This window comes from Mandrillus leucophaeus, unplaced genomic scaffold (genome assembly GCF_000951045.1).
Source record: "Mandrillus leucophaeus isolate KB7577 unplaced genomic scaffold, Mleu.le_1.0 Scaffold233, whole genome shotgun sequence".
NCBI lineage: Eukaryota > Metazoa > Chordata > Mammalia > Primates > Cercopithecidae > Mandrillus > Mandrillus leucophaeus.
The window spans coordinates 4250638-4271426 of NW_012102399.1; the positions used below are offsets into that span (position 1 = coordinate 4250638).

The 20789-nt window shown below is 36.6% G+C and overlaps 1 protein-coding gene and 1 pseudogene across 2 annotated transcripts in view; one reads left to right on the plus strand and one right to left on the minus strand.

Annotated features, from left to right (window-relative positions):
- STAU2 (staufen double-stranded RNA binding protein 2) overlaps positions 1-20789 on the plus strand; it is a 341604-nt gene that overhangs the window by 107379 nt on the left and 213436 nt on the right. The window lies entirely within an intron of this gene.
- Positions 1-20789, minus strand: part of LOC105541112 — a 32148-nt pseudogene that overhangs the window by 10560 nt on the left and 799 nt on the right.

Here is a 20789-nt window from a genome sequence, read left to right on the forward strand (position 1 = left end):
TTAAGAAATTTTAGTTTTTTTTGGATGTTAATAAGTATGACGCACAAAAAATAGTTAAGTTTGGACAATTCTAGATTAAACTAACAGTATTCTTTACTGCAGAACTTCCCAGAATTTATGATACGCTTAGGTACATTATAAATCTTCTAGAAATGTATATAATGTGTAGCATTTCTCAGACTCAGTTGGCCATAGATCCTGTTACATTAATGAATGATCTGTGGATACAGGGCAAACTTTAGGAAATGCTGGCTGACATGATTTGCTCAAGATCTTAACAACTAGTTAAAGGTAAGCTATAATTAAAATACAGTTTCACAACCTTGTCCTTTGAGTTTTCTAAGACATTTCAGTATTACCATATGAAACAGTGTTAACTATGAAACTACCAGGATTCTTTTTTTTTGCGGGAGTAGGGGGACAGGGGTCTCACTCTGTTGCCCAGGCTGGAGTGCAGTGGCACCATTTTGGCTCACTGCAACCACCACCTCCTGTTAAGCCATCCTCCCGTCTCAGCCTCCCGAGTAGCTCGTTAATATAGACCAGGTGGTCCAAGTGCTACTATGCCTGGCTAATTTTTGTGTCTTTTCTAGAGATGAGGTTTCACCATCTCACCCAGGTTCCAGGATTCTTTTGGCCACATTTTAATCCTATATTACTTTTGGAATTAATGAAATTCTAAATTTGGCATAATATAACTAATAACTTTGTATCACTCAGTGGGCAAGTATTATATAGAGTTAGTTAAAGTCTATGTGAAATTTATGACCTAGGAATGTGTAATGAAACAACAGTTTTCTGTGTTTTTTTTATTGCTTCTTTTTTGTGACTTTGAAATATTAAGAATACTTCATTTTAGCTTTCTTGGCTTTGATTCCGTCATTATTTTGGCAGATTATACTGTTTTAGAACTTACATATGGTAAAAATAGTGGCATAGTAAAAATGCAACATTATTGATACTCAATTATTAGAAAAAATGTTTGGAAAGTATTCTAGTAACTACTTTTCGTGTATTTCTAGATGAGGCAGGGGTTGGCAGTCTAGAGCCCACAGCTTTCTTTTTTTGTATGTCCCATGATCTAAGGTTATATATTTAAAAATCATTGAAAAAAATTAGTAGAAGATTGTTTTGTGATGTGTAGAAATTATATGAAATTCAGATTTCAGTGTCCGTAAATTTTATTGGAGCACCACCACCCTCATTTGTTGATGTATATTGTCTATGACTGCTTTCTCAATACCACAACAGTATTGAGAAGGTGTGACAGAAACCCTATGGCCTGCAAAGCCTAAAATATTTGCAATTTGGCTCCTTTCAGAATGTTTGTGGATTTCTTCTAGTCTATATTAAGGAATAATAGAATTTATGGGATTATTTTATAAGTTTAGGTATATGAAATATAGGGAGCTATGTTTTATATATAACCAAATCTTTAAGTCAGTGTCTTCTAATAATTTCCCTGCTGGTTCTAGTCTCCTTTTTTTCTGGTAGAAGTTATATATTTTATTCTAATTTCATTTAATTTTCTTCTTTTTTCCTGTTAATCAGTAAACACTATATGATGTCGTATATTATTATAGGAAGCACTTGGGTTTGAGAAGTATCTTTGTAAAAGAAACAAAATTTGAATAATTTTATATTGTTTCTATACACTTGATTGATGGGGAACACTTTTATATTTGAAGTTGACTTTGATAGGCTAAGTTCTTTTCAAAAATAATTATTTCAAATGATTGCATTAGCAACAGAATGTTACTCTTACTGGATTTAGTTGGCCCAAAGAAGTCATAATTTAGTTTGTTCCTAACACAACTGGAGTAAATATTCTTGGAATACTTCACCTCTTTGATTTGAATGTTGTTAACAGTTTCTAAAATTTTAAGTATCTATTTGTATTCTATTTGATAGCTTTCTTACTGGTTCTTAAGGGGGTTTGTTAAATTTTCATTTCCAAATATTGAATACATTTTGCAGTTGAAGTTTTTATTTTGCAAATTTTATGGTTTGGGAGAGGTAAAAATAATATCAAACCAGAGCAAGGATAATGGAATTATTGAATGTCTTGTTCAAACATCTAAAACATGGAATTTTAAAGAAGAAGCTTTAAATATGTAGGAGCCTCTAAGATGCTAAACATGTCCTTTTCAGTGTAATTTTTAGTTTCAGTTGTAATACAGAAGTTTATTTTCAACATGAGTGATCTGAGAAGGTTGTTGAGCATGAGGATACCAAGTACGGCTCATTAACACCTTACTAGTAGTACTATCTTTTTTTCTTAGGAAGGGTTAACTAGGCTAGAATGTGTTGCCAGGCTTCCATGTCTTTCATTTTAGCATCTCATTCCTCTCCCAGATCTTTTAGTAATAAACTCTCCTTGTTAGCACAGATGAAACTAGTATCATGTCCTCCCTTTAAAGAGCATAGAAACAATTGTATACAATCTCCATGATTAAGGAATTTCTGGGTATTCACAAATTGTATTCTTTTTCCTTTGTTAGTGTAGGTACAAAGATAAATTGAATAAAATACACTATTAAAGAAAATTGTTAAGTGGATTTAGAAACTCAAAGGAACTAGTGAAATTAATGTATCATAGAAAAAATTTTCACTATTAAACCGTTAAATTTTTAAAGCCAAGATACTACAATTTAAATAATATCTGCTGAACTTTAACAAGAATTTGTGGGTTTTTCTTTTTTGTTTCAAAATAATGGTTATGTTTCATATTAATCTTTAGCAACTAAAATATATTGTGGTATCTTCTTATGGAATAATTTGTATGTTCAACAAGCAATTTTTTATGTTTTCAGAAATAGTTGATATCATTTCATATTAACTATTTCTATCCCAACAGTAACCGGTATTGCTTACACCATATTAAAAAACACTTAATTTTTTAAATCAATTTTTTACTAGTTGTAGCAACTAAATCTAGTAAGAATATGACTCAGGTCATTTGAAATAGTCTTTTTTTTTTTTTTTTTTTAAAGAGTCCATGAGAGTAACTTCAAATATAATTGCAGTTTCACTGGCAGTCTAATAAAATTCCATCCACTAAAGTTCTAGACTTAATATTTTCCAATATATTCTTAAATATTGTCCCATGCTTACTTATTTTTAAAAACTCATTAGGTACCTCTGTTATTACTGTCGAAACTGAATGATATCAACTATTTCTGAAAACAAAAAATTGCTTGTTGAACATACTGATGATTCCATAACAAGATGTCACAATATATTTTAGTTGCTCAGGATTAGTATGAAATGATATCATATGACCTGAGTCATATTCTTACTAGATTTAGTTGGTACAACTAGTGAAAAATTGATTTAAAAACATAAGTGATTTTTAATATGGTGTAAGCAATACCAGTCACTGTTGGGATAGAAATAGCTATTATTTGAAAAAGGGAGAAGAGTCAGTTTCCTACGGTCATATAGATTTGTAAAATGCTGGATCAAGGAAAATTTAAATGTTTTCTTACTATAGAACTTCTCAGAGCCTTTACTTTTTGATTTTCGTGGGTATTTAATTTTTTGTATTTATTTTATACAGTATAAAATGTAATAAATCCAAATGTTAATGTAAATATTATGCCACCCCTGCATTCCAGTTACCCGATTTTGCCCCTGCCCCCTGCCAGTTTCATGTATTATCCTTTCAGGATATTCTCTGGATATGTATATGTGTTTGCTTTAAGAAAGTATCATTCTGTAATAGTATTCTGAATCTGTTTTTTTTTCCTTTGAAAAATACCTTAAACAGCATTCCATGTCAGTATATAAGAAGCTGCATTATTTTTTCTAAGCTGATTATGAAAATTTTAGAAACCCTGCAGCCATATAGGTCTATTTAACTCCCAGCCCATATATAGTTGTCATTTATATTACATCTATATAGATCATAACTTCCACAATGTTACGATTTTTTGCTTTAGTCTGTATCTTAAAGAAATTAAGAGAAAAAGGTCTTGAATGTATTTGCCCACATAGCTATCATTTCTCATGTTTTTGTTTTGTTTTGTTTTGTTTTTGTGTTTGTGTTTGTTTTTGTTTTTGTTTTCTCAGAAGATCCAGGTTTCTGTCTGGCTTTACTTTTCTTCAGCTTGAACATCCTTTAGTATTTCTTGTAGTGTAGGTCTTCTGGCAATGATTTCTCTGAATTTTTGTTTACTGAAAATGTCTTTATTTTGCCTTCATTTTTGAAGGATATTTTCATTGAATATAGAATTCAAAGTTGACAGCTTTCTTTTTGTTTTTCTTTGTTTTTCTTTTTTTTTTTTTTTCACTTTCAGCACTTTTATAAAGACTTTAAAGATGTTCCACTGTCTCTTAGCCTCAGACTTTTTCTCTTGAGAAGTCAGCCATCGTTTGAGTTGTTGCTCCCCGTAAATAATATGTCTTTTTAGATTTTGGCAGTTACACTATATCATATCTTGTGTGGTTTTCTTTATACTAATCTAGTTCAGAGCTTCTTCAATATGTAAATATGCCTTTTACCAAAGGAAATTTTTGGGTCTTATGTCTTTTAATATTTTTCTGTTCCCCTCTTTTTCTCCTTTCCTTCTGTTAGACCATTATATTGTCTAACAGGTCCCTAAGGTTCAGTTCATTTTTTTAACTTCTTTTTTTCTCTCTGATAGTTAGGTTGTATAATTTCTGTTGATTAATCTTGATTCCTTGGTCATCTCCTTTCGGCTATTATGTCTATCCAGTGAATTTTAAATTTGAATATCATATTCTAGAATTTGTTTGGCTACTTTTTATAATTACTGTGTGTGCTGAAATTCTCCATACATTTATTCATTAAAAGCATATGTTCTTTGATCTCTTTGAACATAGTATAACTTTGCTGCTAGTTTTTTTTTTTTTTTTTTTTTTTGGATACAGAGTCTCCTCTGTTACCCAGGCTGGAGTGTAGTGGCATGATCTTGGCTCACTGTAACCTCTGCCCCTGGGTTCAAGTGATTCTCATGCCTCAGCCTCCTGAGTAGCTGGGATTACAGCTGTGTGCCACCACACTTGGCTAATTTTTATATTTTTAGTAGAGACAGGGTTTTGCCGTGCTGGTAAGGCTGGTCTTGAACTTATAGCCTCAAGTGATCCACCGACCCCAGCATACCAAAGTGCTAGGATTACAGGCATGAGCCACCACACCCGGCCCCTTGCTGCTAATTCTAACGTCTCGGTCATTTTAGGGTAGTTGTCTACTGACAGTTTTTTTTCTCTTGAGAATGGATCATTTTTTCCTGTTTCACATGTTGAATAATTTTGGATTGTATTCTGGACATTGTAAAATTATATGTTGTAGAACGTAGATTCTGTTATGTTCCTCTGAAGTAAGAGTGTGTGTGTGTGTGTGTGTGTGTGTATTTTAGACAGGCCTCACTCTGTCACCCAGGCTGGAGTGCAGTGATGCAATCTTGGCTCACTGCAACCTCCAATTCCCAGGCTCAGGTGATCCCCTCACCTCCGCCTCCAGAGTAGCTAGGACTATAGGCACATGCTACCACGCCCAGCTAATTTTTTGTATCTTTGTAGATATGGGGTTTTGCTGTGTTGCCCAGCCTGGTCTCTAACTCCTGTGTTCAAACAATCCTTCCACCTTGGCCTCCCAAAGTGTTGGGATTACAGGCATAAGCCACTATGCCTGGCCAAAAAATTTTTTTAGTAGTTGGCTGGAGTCTCAACAAAACTTTCTGTACTGGGTGACAGACACCTAAAATTCTAATCTCTTAGCTAAGTTTCTTTGAATCGGTTCCAGGTCTGTGTGTGTGGTTCAGGGGTCAGATAGAGATTCAAACAGTTTTATACATAGAATATGAAACTCCCTCTCTCTCCAGATTATTTATTTATTTAGACAGAGTCTTGCACTGTTGCCCAGGCTGGAGTGCAGGGGCGCGATCTTGGCTCACGGCAACCTCTGCCTCCTGGGTTCAAGCGATTCTTCTGCCTCAGCCTCCCAAGTAGCTGGGATTACAGTTGCCTACCACCACGCCTGGCTAATTTTTTTATTTTTAGTAGAGATGGGGTTTCACCATATTGGCCAGGCGGGTCTCAAACTCCTGACCTCATGATCCGCCCACCTTAGCCTCCAGAAGTGCTGGGATTACAGGCGTGAGCCACTGCGCTCGGCCTCAGATTTTTTATTTCTAATAATTCCTCCTTCATATTCCAGAGGCTGTGGAATATGAGCCCTTATCTCTGGGTCTTCAAACCAGTAAGACTGTTTTCTAGTGGCATTTTAACTATTTCACGTGGAATAGATGGGCCTGCCTTCAAATTCAAGCTATTAAAAGAAAAAAAAGGGAGAGAAGTGTATCCTATGCTGTTCTTTTTTCCAGATGTTAACTTGCCTCCAGTGTCCACCTGTTTCATTCACTTTTTGGTACCTTTAGATGATTTGTTTTTTACAGTTTGTTCAGAATTTATCGTTTCCTGCAGGAGAATCAGTTCAGTGAGAGTTTACTTGACCATACTGGAAATAGGGTTACTGCTTTATTTATTTAAGAACTGTTTAGTATCCCACTGTGTGATTTCTCTGTAATTTATTTAACTTCTTAGTCCTGTATTCATGGACATTTAGTTGTTTTGAATCTTCTGATGTTATCAGCGTTGCAGAATATATCTTTATACATACACATGGTGAGACATTCTTACGGGTACTTGGAGTATATCAACAGACATTTCTGTCATCATGAAGTTTACATTCTAGTTGGGGGAGATAGAAAATAAAAAATAAATACAAGTACATTGTATAGTAGATTAGAAAGTGAAAAGTGCTTGTATAGGAAGAGTAGGACCCGATTTGGGTTAAGGAATGGTAATCACAATTTGAATTAGAGAAGTCTTACTGAGAGGTGAGATTTGAATGAAGACTTCTAAGAAGGTGAGAGAGTGAGCCTTGAGGATGTCTGGGGGAGAAGCAGGAGATCAGCCATTGTAAAGGCCCTAAAGTGGAGGCTTGTATGGTGAGTTTGAGGAGCAGAAAGGAAGCCAGTGTATCTAGAGAAGAGTAAGTGAAGTGGTGAGTGGTGTAAGAAGAAGCCGGAGATATGACTGGGAGCCAGATTTATGTAAGGCCTTGTAGGCCACTGTAAAGATTCTGGCTACTACTATGAATGAAATGCAAAACCAAAAAAGGTTTTTTTTTATTTTTTATTTTTTTGAGATGGTGTCTTGCTCTGTTGCCAAGCTGGAGTGCAGTGGCACGATCTCGGCTTACTGTATCTTCTGCCTCCCGGGTTCAAACGATTCTCCTGCCTCAGCCTCCTGAGTAGCTGGGATTACAGGCATGTGCCACCACACCAGCTAATTTTTGTATTTTTAGTGCAGACAGGGTTTCACCATGTTGGCCAGTGGTCTCAATCTCTTGACCTCGTCATCTGCCCACCCCAGCCTGTGTAGGTTTTGAGCAAAATGGTGATGTGATCTGACTTTCATTTTTGAAAGAGCCATTTTGCTGATTAAGAGAGCAGTTGGGAGGTTATTACAGTAATCTAGACTAGAGATGAGGCTGTTTTGAATGTTTTGGAGTTTTCTGCCAGTATAATTAGGTGAAGAATGATACCTCTTTGGCATTTATTTTGCATTTCTTTAATTATGAATGAGGTCAAACATCTTCTCATATGCATAAAGTCATTTATATCTCCTTTTCTGTGGTCTTGAAGTGTATATAACCTGTGCTATTTTTTGTGTTGATTCAGTGGTCTTTTTCTTTTTCCTGAGATGGAGTGTTGCTCTGTCACTCAGGCTGGAGTGCAGTGGCATGATCTTGGCTCACTGCAACTTCTGCCTCTTGAGTTCAAACAGTTCTGCCTCAGCCTGCTGAGTAGCCAGGATTACAGGCACCCACCACCATGCCTGGCTAATTTTTGTATTTTTAGTAGAGATGGGGTTTCACTATGTTGTCCAGACTGGTCTTGAACTCCTGGCCTCAGGTGATCCAGCCACCTTAGCCTCCCAAAGTGTTGGGATTGCCAGCATGGGCCACCGTGACCGGCCTCAGTGGTCTTTTTCTTACTGACTTGTGCTTAGTATTTTTTAAAGCTCCTCATGCACTTCCAGTATATAGGCAAAGATGAAACCACTGATCTAGCCCATCCTCATCGTGTAGCTGCCTCAAGGTCAGATCATGCCCAGTGTTAAGAGATACTTGGAGTCTGTAGTCACAAAGTGCATTCACTCCCAGCACTACCCTGTCCGGATCTCACATGCATCCTTTCACTTTGAACTTGTCCTTCTCCTAGTCCTGATTGCTTTACTGCCACATAGCTGAGAACCTGGCCCTTGCTGGTCCTGTCTCTCCCTTGCAATCATTCACTTTTAAGTTGAGAGGAATATAGTAATGTAGTATTGCAGTTAGGGGGACTGTGGAGCCACTCTACCTTCATTTGAAACCTGGCTCCACCTAGGCCAAGCAACCTATCTTCTCTGTTTTTCAGTTTCTTCAACTGTAAAATGGAAATGATAACAATATGTATTTGCCTTATCAGGCTATTGTGAGGATTAGATGAGTTACTGCATGCTCAGTGCCGGCATATAGTAAACCACTTAGTAATTGTTAGCTATAACCTATCCTTCATTTAACAAATATGTAGTGGACTCCTTTTAAGTGCTGGGTATCATGCTAGATACCATACCCTAGAGCTTCAGTGACTATGACTCCCCTTTTCCCTGTGTAGGAGCAGAAATCGTCCCTTTTGTAGCCTTCTTAGAACACTATTCCTGGAATAGCATGCGTATCATTTACTCTAAACTTTTTCCTTTGTTGAGGAATTACGAGATCTAATACAGGGTTCTTAAGCATTTGCAGGGGAATCTGGCCTTTCTAAAGTTGAGAAGTAACAGGATATACTTATTTTGATTATATTAGAATTATATTTTGATAAAACAAGAGTCAAGTGACAACTAAGATTATAAGTTTAGCTCTTCATCTGTTTGATTTTATCATGAGTTCACAAGCTCTGAAGTGTTCAGTTTCTGGCCAGAATTTCTTATACATAACTGAGGTGATTTTAGCTTCCTGAGAGATCACCATGGTCATACTCTTGTCAGTCTTGATCACTCTCCTGCTTTGGAGTTCTCAGAGTCTTACAAGCTCAGATTGTATTGCAGGTTTCTAAGTCTCATAAGAAGTGTTATCCTCTGCAAATAAGATTATATGGTCTTATTTGCAAACTTTTTTTTGTTCTCTTGAGTGAATTTTTCAGGATAACAGAGAACAATAAGTAAAATTTGCTTAAGATGCATTCTTTCGTTACTCCCATGTGGGTCTCAAATTTTCAGAATTCTCCATGTTGTTTTCTCAGATGCTTAAGGAACCTTATATACACTGGGTTTGAATGACTTATTGGTTTGCTTGACATCCTGTCTTTGTAAGAATATGTGGCAGACTTTCTCCAAATCAATAAAGGCAACAAGACTTTTTTTTTTTAATGTACTGAACTTAATAGTTGTTTACATATTCATTTTAAAATGGAAATAAAACTATCTTATATTCTGATCTTTTCTAAATCCAAATCAGTTCTTTATGTTGGCTTTCAATAGTCTATATTTCTAATGCAATATAATACAATATTCTTAATATTATACCTACTATCAGCAAGTATTGTTTGCCCTTGTTCTCTTGCTTGTGTTCGTGGGCTGTCTCTCTCTCCCTTCTTCCCTCTGTCTTCCTCCCTCCCTCTCCTCCCCGCCTTCTTGCCTCCCCCTTATCCCTCCTCTCTCTCATTAAGATAAAAATGAGCAACTTCGGCTCTTTGGCTGTTCTCTTTTGTGGGTGGATAAGATTTAGGATTGTAGGCCGTAATGTTTGGACTATATATTTAATCATCTCAGGTATTATTCTCATCATGGCTTACTGCTTTTTTCAGTTTGAGTTTCCTGGGAGCTTATTATTCATTAATTTCCCAGGCTTTTTCTTGGCTTCAGTTACAAGGACCTTGACCAACTTGCTTTATTTCCTTACGATTTGTTGACATTCTCATGTTCTCTGGTCATGATGCACTTCTTTAAAGATAAATGAGTTACTAGACTCCTGTGCTGTAATTGACTGACAGGTCACAGAATAGTCAATATAGAACAGAATCCCAAACATGTAAATAAATGACCTTTAAGACATAAGAAAAAGAGAATTTTTAAAAATTGTAGTAATGTTATTCATTATTTTATGTTAAATTCTTCCAGAGATTTTGGTTTCTACTGGTTTTTATAATATCTGAATTTATCAGCTTATCTTCTGCACACTGCTTGGTGTTTTGAACTGCATTGGCATTCTTTTTTTATTCCTTTTTTTTTTTTTTTTTTAGAGATGAGATCTCACTCTGTTGCCCAGGCTGGAGTGTAGCGGTAATCAACCACAAGGGTACGTTTGATACTGAGCTCACTGTACCCTTGAATTCCTGGGCTCAAGTAATGCTCCTGCCTTTGCTCCTGAGTAGCTGGGACTACAAGGGCGTACCACCGTGCCCAGATAATTTTTTACGTTTTTTGTAGAGACAGTGTTGCTGTTTAGGCTAGGCTGGTCTCAAACTCCTGGCCTCAAGTGATCCTCCCGCCTTGGCCTCCTAAAGTGCTGGGATTATAGGTGTGTGCCACTCTGCTTGGCCTAGATTGGCATTCTTGAGTGACCAATTAACCAAATGTCAGATCTCCTAGACAGGCATGAAGTGGTGTTCTTCTGGGTATGTTACAAGCGCTAATGGGAAACTGGGGGTGCCACTGACCATATGAAATGAAAGTCTAGAGATTCTGCCAGCATAACCGCAGACATTTCCTGGACCTCCCCCAGGAGCTGGTGGCTAAGGGTATTATTTACAGGGAATAACCAAAAGCCTGAGAGATGCTGAATCTTCATGGAAACATTGTAGAATATCAAAGAAGGCTGATGGATTAGTTGCCAAGAGGGGAAGAGGGCAACAACTATGATTTCCTGGGGCTACTATGTTCTGACACAGCATGTACCTTGCATAGGGTGACACAGCCAGTGAAGGGCTGAGCTGGCCCTCCAGCCCAGGAGTAATATGTCATCAAAGCTCATGCTTTTTCTGCTATGCTACGCTAACTCATGTAAACATCCACTCTTTGGGAATAGTAGGATGTCATGATGACTGACTTATTTCAGAATATCTTCAAAAACTATTTTATCCACAGAAAAGAATGTCTTTGGCCACATTTTGTATTTAGTGTGACTAAAGTACATGTGTCCATATTGTGAACAGGAATAAACCATCATAACCCGAGGCCAAAACTGTTAGCCTTTCAAAGCTCTAAGTATTACTTCAGCCTCTTTCTATGTGTGGTAGTCAGACTGGGTATCAATATTGTGTCTTTACCAATATCGTCTCCCTTATTTGTTGCTGTGTTTTACTTCGGGGTACATGGCAAAGATAAAGAGGGTTCGATAGTTCTCAGCTTAGTATGCTTCCTGGAATAAGAGCCACAGTTCACACTGACTAACTGATGTAAAAGCATACCTTGAGTATCTGCAGCAATGCAGGAAAAGGAGAGCATAGGTAATTAAAATCCACATAGTGCATTCCCCAGAGGATTTGTGCAGGAAAAAATTTACAAATTAATTTAAAATGGCTGAAAATTATGAATTGTTTAATGTTAATCCAAGGTACTTTAAAAGTGGAAGAGTTTTCTAAAAGTTCCAAGTACTGTACTATTTTAGCAAATGTTGCTTTTTTTACACTTTTGATATTAAATAGTATGAAAGGATCCAGGTAGCTGAGCAAAGTTCTTTTTCCTATTTCTCTGAAAAGCATCTCTATAAAACATAAAAATAAATTAAAAAAAAAATTAGCCAGGTGTGGTAGTACACGCCTGTGGTCCCTTTTGCTTGGGAAGATTGCTTGAGCCTTGGAAGTTGAGGCTGCAGTGAGGCATAATCGCACCACTACACTTCAGCCTGGGTGACAGAGGGAGACCCTGCCTCAAAAAAGAAAAGTGGGCTTACAGTCAGACAGTGGTATTGGCTCCAGATAATCTGTATAATTCCAGTAAATCATCTGGTTTGGATTGTAATGAACCCCCTAAAGTGTATTACTCATAGCCGAAGAAATTTCTAAGACCGTTAAATGATTACTGTCAATAATCTGAGACTACTTGCATTGCCTAAAATCTTACAGGATATCTCCATGTGGCAGTTCCAGCTAATAAATTATATTTCTACTTTCAGTTTCTATGAACTACTTTAAAACCCTGCAATTGTTTTTTTAAACATATGTGTCCTTCTAATGATTGTGAGACTATGAAACAAAATGATTATCTTTTAGATTCTTATCGCAGATGAGAAGATAAAGTGTTTTATAAAATAATGTATTAAATGTACCTATTCCTTGGCATATATGTTTAGATTTTTAATTATAATTTTTATGATGTGTTGGAGCCAGCATTTTCCTATAGAAATATAACTCAAGATTTAATATTGGGCAACAGTGGGAAAATGGGATTTAGTATGAAAATATTTGCTTTATGTAAACCTTTTTATGAATGTACCTAATGTATAAAGTGAAGTCAAGCTGTAAAAACAATTAGCTGGGAAAATGCCAAGTAAATTTTTTATGTTCCAGTGAGTATCTATTAACTACACATTACTGTTATCATTAAACTGTATGCAAATGTATGACTAAATTCATTTAGATTTGAGTGAAAGAGACAGAATACTAGAAGTATGCAGTAAGTATAATTAGTTTGCATCTACAAACCAAGCACATTAATCTTTCTGCAATACCGCTGATGTAATGTCTCCATGTTACTTTTGGGAGTATGTGAAGTGGGCAAACATCCAAAGTTGATAGTTAATTCTGATCAGCAAAAGCACTGGAGTAGATGCCTGGACTGGACATTGTAATAAGGCAAACAGTTTCTAAACTTCTTGGAAGATTTTAGTGCAAACATAATCATCCATTTGAATCTTTTATTATAGACATTATAAAATTAATTTCTCTAAAAAGAGTGTAAACCCTCTTTTAAAAAATCCAGTGTGTTTGTATCTTTTATACTGTCATGCTTTTTTATACTTTTAACAAACCTTTCAAAAACATATGCTTGTGGACTTAAAATAATGGAGAGACAGAAGTTTTATAAGTATTTTCTAGAGCTCGTCTCATGAATCCTTTTGGTGCTGGGAAGGACTTGAGGGATTTTCTATACCAGTTGTTTTCAAAGTGCCTTCTCAGAGAACCTTTAACCAAAGATGATATCTGCTGCTGGAATTAAATAATAAGAATATTCTTACAACTCAAAGAAATAATAAGCCATATTTTCCTTAAGTTTTTTAGTACTTAAGATTCTGCTATTAGATTACTAGCATGCAGTATTTAGTAAATATATATCGAAAAGTTAAAAGTGGCTGGGCACAGTGGCTCGTGCCTATAACCTCAGCACTTTGGGAGCCTGAGTTGGGAGGACTGCTTTAGCCTAGGAATTCAAGAGCAGTCTAGGCAACATAGGGAGTGCCTGTCTCTACAGAAAAAAAAAAAAAAAAAAAAAAGTTAGCCAGGCATGATGACACACACTTGTGGTCCCAGCTACTCAAGAAACTGAGATGGGAGGATTGCTTGAGCCCAGGAGGTTGAGACCGCAGTTAACCATAATCATGTACTGCACTCCAGCCTGGGTGACAGAATGAGACCCTGTTTAAAAAAAAAACAAAACCAAAAAACTTATATTTTAAAAAAAATTGTATGTTTTTGAATTACAAAGTGTATGTGTGTACATATATATCTATTTGAAAATTGTCCCTCAGTACACAGGTATGCTATATTTCATGAAAAGGGTAATAATTTTCAACTGGTTTGTCACTTGAATAAAGTTGAAAGTTGATACAGACAAAATTGTTTTTGTTACTACTGATGGCTCTTACAGAACATAAGGCTTCTTGTCCAAAGTCTTTGTAGATCTAGTAGCTGGAACTTAAATCCAGTAGATCTTATTCTAAACCTAAAAATATTTTCCTCTGTCCACACCGTCAGTGTTTTTTTTTGTTGTTGTTGTTGTTGTTGTTACAAGGTTTAATGAGTGTATACTAGCTGTGTTCCCATTCAAGTAAGAAATAAGAATATTCTTTATCAGCTGCTATTTAGTATTCTTTTGGAAGTTTGGATCAACAAAATTAGTAAAATAAATTGTGGAAAGAAATAGGTAAAAAATTCTGGAAATAATAGGAAAATCCTAATTTTTTCTTATGAAACAGTGAAAGAATTAACTAAAATCCCATTAAAGACAGGAAGAGCACTCTGTAAGGCAGATGAGTACAAAGTTGACATTCAGGAATCAGAAGCCTTCGTATTCACAAACAGGGAAGAAGGCCCCTGTGAGGAGGCCCTTCTCAATCTGTAGTATGTGTAAGAACCACCTAGGCTGTTAGGCAATGTGCGCATTCCTGGACTCCATCCTGAATCCCTTTTGACAGTCCTGAATCTGCTTTTTAGCAAGTGTTTCTAGACCCCATTAGGAGGTCGATGTTTTCTATGTGGGACCACACTTGAGAAATACTGCTCCAAGGAACCCCCTACCCCCACCTCCCGCCACGTTCCTGCAGCATCACTCCGCGTTTCTCCTGGTTTCCACAGTGCTAGCCATTTACCTGTCAGACAGGCCTGCTGCAGCACCCAGGAGAACACAGTGGCAGCACACTGGAAGAAGAGGCCCCCAGGTCGCCTTACCAGGAACCCTTCTTCACAGTTACAAAGTGGGAACACTTCCAGCACTGCTTTGCTTGTCAGCCATCATAGGGGAGGCACACCTTACTGCTTCTGCCACACACTGTCTGACCACCCACATCTAGTGGGAAGGCAGGAAATAGAGTGGTATCCTTTAGCACCTGAAGACTTTGAGCAGAACCTTCAGGCTGGGTGCACGCTTTTCTCACCTGTCAGATTCAGTGTGGCTGCTTTTCACTAGAGTTGATCACCCATTTCTCACCAGTCCTATGGCCACCTAATTGCTGTGTGTTCTACTACCTCCCAGTTGAAACGAGCAGCGATGCTTGGCAAAACTGTAACTGGTTAATTCCAGCTCCTCTGACTATGCTGCAGTAGGAAGCTACAGAAAAACATCTATGCTGACTAGTCCAGCTTGATACAATGACCACAGTCCTTAAGTGAAATTGTAGCATTGCCTGCAATCCTATATTTTCTTGGGCAGTTCAGTCTCCTATTTTTAGAGATGACTTTTCCTGCTCTATGGAATGGCTTGCCAGCTACTCTCGTCTTGCCTCTCTTCTGGTAAAAACAACAAGATCCTTTTAAATCATGTCTGATTGTGCCACTTTCCGCTTAAAACGTTCCAGTGGCTTCCATCATGTGGAATTAAGTTCTAATTTGCTGCCAGGTGACTTCTCAGACCTAGTTTCCTACTAATCATTCCTTGACTCAGGGCTTGTCAGGTACAAGGAACCCTTGCTCTTTCTCAAAAATTGACCAACCAACATGTTATTTCTGCAGGGCCTTTGCACTTGCTGTCTTACTTGCTTAGAGCACTTTTTCTTTCTGGCATTTCCGTGCCTAGAATTCTCACTTTATTCAAATCTGTGTTCAAATGTCACCTCCTAAAGGAGCCCCTGTTACTCTTTTTCCATACCGTGCTTTATTTTTCTTCCTAGCTCATCTCATTTGTTGATATGTATATGTGTGTGTGTGTGTGTGTGTGTGTGTGTATGTGTACTTGCTTGATTGATAGTTTCCTGAGGGCAGTCCTCCATCTCTAGAAACTAAAACTCCATCCCAGCATGAAGTAGGCCTTTAATAAGTTTATGTTGAATTATTAATGTAATTCATATACCCCCCTGGCAATTAGATAAGAGTAGGAAGACCAGGTCAGTAACATTCTAGAGTGTAAAAGGGGAGGTCTTTTTACACTTCCCTTTACAAAATTTGGTAGGCTGGTTTGTGGGAGTCTGTCAAGAATGTGAATGAGAGTAGGTGAGATCACCTACAAAAACTGTCTTGTTGGTGAGAAACAAAATAGAACCCTAGGGAGTATCAACATTTTTTTAAAAAATGATTTTTATTGAAATAAAATTTATGTAACACAAGATTAACTATTTTAAAGTATACAATTCATTGTGCATTTAGTACATTCACAGTGTTGTACAGCCATCACCGTGCTCTGATTTCAAAACATTTCTATCACTTCTAAAAGAAGCCCCATACCTATTAACAGTTACTCCCCAAACTCTGTCCTCCCAGCTCCTGGCAACCACTAATCTACTTTCTGTCTCTATGGGATTGCCTATTCTGGATATTTTGTCTACATGGAATCATAGAGTGTATACCCTTTTGTATTCTAGCTTCTTTCACTTAGCATAATGTAAGTTCATTCATGTTGTAGCATGTAATTATACTTCATTCCTTTGTATGACTGTAAAACACTCCGTTGTAGGGACATACCACATTTTATTTATTCATCAGGAACTTTGGGTTATTTCCACTTTCTATTAGGAATAATGCTACTGTAAACATTTACATACAAGTTTTTGTTTGAACCCCAGTTTTCATTTCTCTTGGGTATATATCTAGAAGTGAAACTGCTGGGTCAAGTGGCAATTCTGTGTTTAATTTTTTGATGAACTAGTAAACTATTTCCTATAGCAACTGCACCATTTTACATTTCCACCAGAATGTATGAGGGTTCCAATTTGCCATGTCTTTATGACTTTTTTTTAAAAAAACTATAGCCATCCTAGTGGGTGTGCAAAGTAGTGTCTTATTGTGGTTTGGATTTGCATTTCCCTAATAAGAACATTTAAACGTGGGCTCCAGATGGATGGGTTAAGAGGAGATAAAGAATGAGCAGACAGGACATAGGACTTTGCAGTCAACTTGGTCTTCCAGACTTACAGTGTCCCCAGCATTGCCTTTGGCAACTGATATCCTGCACCTGACTTTTAGCATACAGAGATCTTCAGAATCTGCCAGATCTCATACATCTAGAGAGACTTAAGTTGCTTTGATATTCCAAGTCCAGCATGACTTCTTCAGAGTTTATAGTTAGTACTTCTGCAGTTTATAGTGTTCATCTATCCAGTTCATTCAGAGGCAGCATGGTGTAGCAGTTATGAGCATGGGCTCTGGAGTGAGACTGCCTGGGCTCAAATGCGGGCTCAAGTCGGGTGGCCTTGGGAAGGTTAGTGAATGTCTCTATTTTTCAGTTTCCTCATCTGTAAAATGGGTTGTGAGGATTGAGTGAGATTAGTATCTAAATGCTTGGAATAGCGCCTGGCACATAGTAAGTGCTTTGTATGTTTTTGCCCTAATTATGATAATGGTGATGTGGTAATGATTTATCTATATATCCATTTAGAGAAGGGGCAAGAATAGGTTTATGTTGGTTCCAAGTATGAGATTGAGGGTGGTGATTATGTGTTTACAATAATGGGGCTCTTTGATAACATGCTGTGCTTTGCATAGTCCTGATTATGGCACTACTGTCAGTGATACAGTACAAGTTACTTATTCTCTTGGTTTGTGTTCTGTATTCTGTAAGTCATTCCACTAATTTATCAAATTTAATTTTGAACACAGATTTACCTTTGTTTAGACAGGGACTAGACTTCCTTCAATTAAGTGGTTTTTTTTCCATTTTTATTCTAGTGTTCCATATTATTTTTTAAAACTTGAAATTATGAGAGGAAAGAACATCATTTATGATGCTGTCATTTCAAAACACCCTATCCTAGCTTTTAGTGCATGTCTTTCTATATTTTCCTCCAGGCATTTAAAACATACTTACAGTAATTCTACAAATAAAATAGAATATCCATATACCTCTTTTAAAGCATGTTTTCAGCTGACCTGTGAATCTTTTCTAACCAGTCCTAATATTTGAAATTCCTCAAGAATTAACAGTTAGATCTCATAAAAGATATATTTTTCAAAATTTGTAGATACGAATAGAGAAATAACTGTCTCCTATCTAGATATTTTATATACATACAAGTTTGAAAATGTGCCAGGGACTATTTTATAGCTCTATGATAAAAACCTGCTGTTTTTCTACAGCAAGAAAAAGAATGCTTAGCAGTGCCAAAAAGTGTACAAAGAATCAAAATAATCGACATGTCGTTTGAATTCTTAGTTTTGGCCTTTAGGGTTCTTTAAACATAAATTGTACAAATATTTTGCAGATAAGTAAACTGAGATAGAAAGGTTAAGTGACATTTCTGTTTCCAGTCAATGTTAGAAATAAACACAGAAATCCAAAGCCTCTCCTTATTAGATCAGAAGATAGCATTTTCATATATTTTAAGATGTAAGTCTGTAGAGGAGATATGAATGTTTAAGCTGTGTCGAGATTTATGAATAATGCTATCAAATAGAATGAGGTAATTATTTTTCAATTTGTAAAAATCCTAATGTTATTTGGGATATGTCTTTCTCACCTTGTAAAAATGATGCTTAGGAAAGTGGAGATGTTGGAGAATAAAACAGTCATAGAATGGTAGGGAGGACATATGGGATTTTAGTTGTTTAGAAAGATAATACAAAATGAGTCCATAAAGAGGGCATTAAATGAAGTAACTTTAGGGAGGATGGCAAGGACATGTGGTGTAAAAGCTAACAGTCAAATATAAGTGAATGTAAAATCTTTCCTTTACTCAAAAAAACTATAAGGAATGTCAAGTATTAAATCAAAGGAACCAGTATACATACTTTCTTTACTGTTGTATTGACTTGTGGTATCTTGAAGATAGGCAGAATCTCAAGACTTGTTTGGAATCTAAAGGAAAGGAAGATTCTATTTTATTTTATTTACGATTTTATTTATTTTTTGCAAGACTTCCAGCAGATAGAAGGCAAGGAGACATGGAGATAAAAAGGCCTTGCAAGCAGCGTTTGTCAGATTTGGGCTGTTAAGTAATGTGGCACACAATGCTCATCATTTTGATGTTTTACTTCGATTTTACATCATGCACTTGTGTCTCTTTGATCTGACATGCTGCAGAAACACAGTGTTTCGTCATGGTTTTCTGTTTGTTTCAGCAGCCCTTGACTCAATAAAACATCTCTGAAGTCTATTAGTGGGCCTTAGTTTAGGTCCCTTGCATTAGTTTCTCTGGCCTTCCATGAAGATAGACAATTTAGTAAACAAAAATGAACAAAAATGGAAGAAGATAAAGCAGATTCTCCTGGACTCTGCAGTTAGGCAGACTTAAATTTGACTCCCAGCAACTCTTTTAGGGACATTTGTTACCTCTTAAGGTGACCTTGAGGACATCTCCTGCCTTACCAGGCTGTAGTGAGGATTAAATGAAAAAGAGATATGAAAGACCTAACCATTGTGTAGTAAGCAATGTGTGTGGTCTCTTTCTTGAATGGACTTTGAAGCAATTGCCAAGTCACATAGGCCACATTGTGTGATGTGGTGATAATCTGGGACCTTTATGTTGCAGAGAGTCAGCAGGGCAGCTTAAAATTATGGTTCCTTCCTCAGAAACTCTGATGCAGCAGATCAGGCTTGGATCACAGGAATCTTCATTTTTAACAACTGTGGAAAATAATTCTGATGAAAGTAGGATCTTTCAAATCCCAAGACTTTTTTGGGATTTAAAAGAAATTCAACCATTTGACCCTGAAACTTAAATAACTTGGATGGGTGAGTTTTCTTGGTTCATCTTTTAACAGTAATCATTATGGGGATCTAAACATTGTCCACAAAATTCTACTTGAGAAAAATTATTCAAGAATACCTATGTCTGCTTAGGTAAATATACTAATTTGTAAAAATATGTACATCACTTATTATAAGTACTGTGTTAGTCTGATCTCATGTTGCTATGAAGAAATACCCGAGACTGAACTGAGTGATTTATAAAGAAAAGAGATTTAATTGACTCACAGTTCTGCATGGCTGGGGAGGCCTCAGGAAACTTAAAATCATGGCGGAAGGCACCTCTTCACAGGGCAGCGGGAGAGGAAATGAGTGCCAGCAGGGGAAATGCCAGACGCTTATGAAACCATCAGATCTTGTGAGAACTCACTCCCTATCATGAGAATACTGTGGGGGAAACCACCCCCATGATTCACTTACCTCCACCCAGGTACTCCCCACGACACATGGAGATTACAATTCGGATTACAATTCAAGATGACATTTTGAGTGGGGACACAACCAAACCATATCAAATACCTTACCAAAAGTGACCTTAATACGTGAAATAAGTGAAAGTAGAAGGAAATCCATTAAAAGGAACATATCAATCTTTATAGTTAATAAATTTTGGGTATTTCTTTACCAAAGGAAATAAGTATTTTGAGACCAGACCTATCACACAAAAACCATTCTGCATCATCTCCCCTGTAATTCAATCTGGATGCAATTAATGAGAGTGCTCTGGCTAATCTTGATTGTCATGATGGTATGAGGAGATGTGATATATAAGGTATTCAAACCATGTGGGGTATATTATTAAGAATCATTGTTAAGTAAGAGGGTAAAGTGAAACAGAATGAAATAAGTCAGGCATCCAGTTTTGGTATTTCCTGTTGTTAGTGCTAGAATTTTTACTTTTTATGTTAAAAATGCAACATACTTAATTTTTCCTCTGATACTTACACAATGTAATTTATATATACATATATATCCACATGCATGCACATACACATACATTGAGCCATATTTGATGACCAAAAAGGGAGAGGCCCCAAGGGCTCTTTGGTGTGCAATTAATATTTTGGCCAGAAAATCAGCAGATTGTTTCAGTATGGTTATGTGTTATGACATCATATTCCAGTAAAGTTATAATGAACAGAAATTTTGTTTGTCTCTGTGGCAAA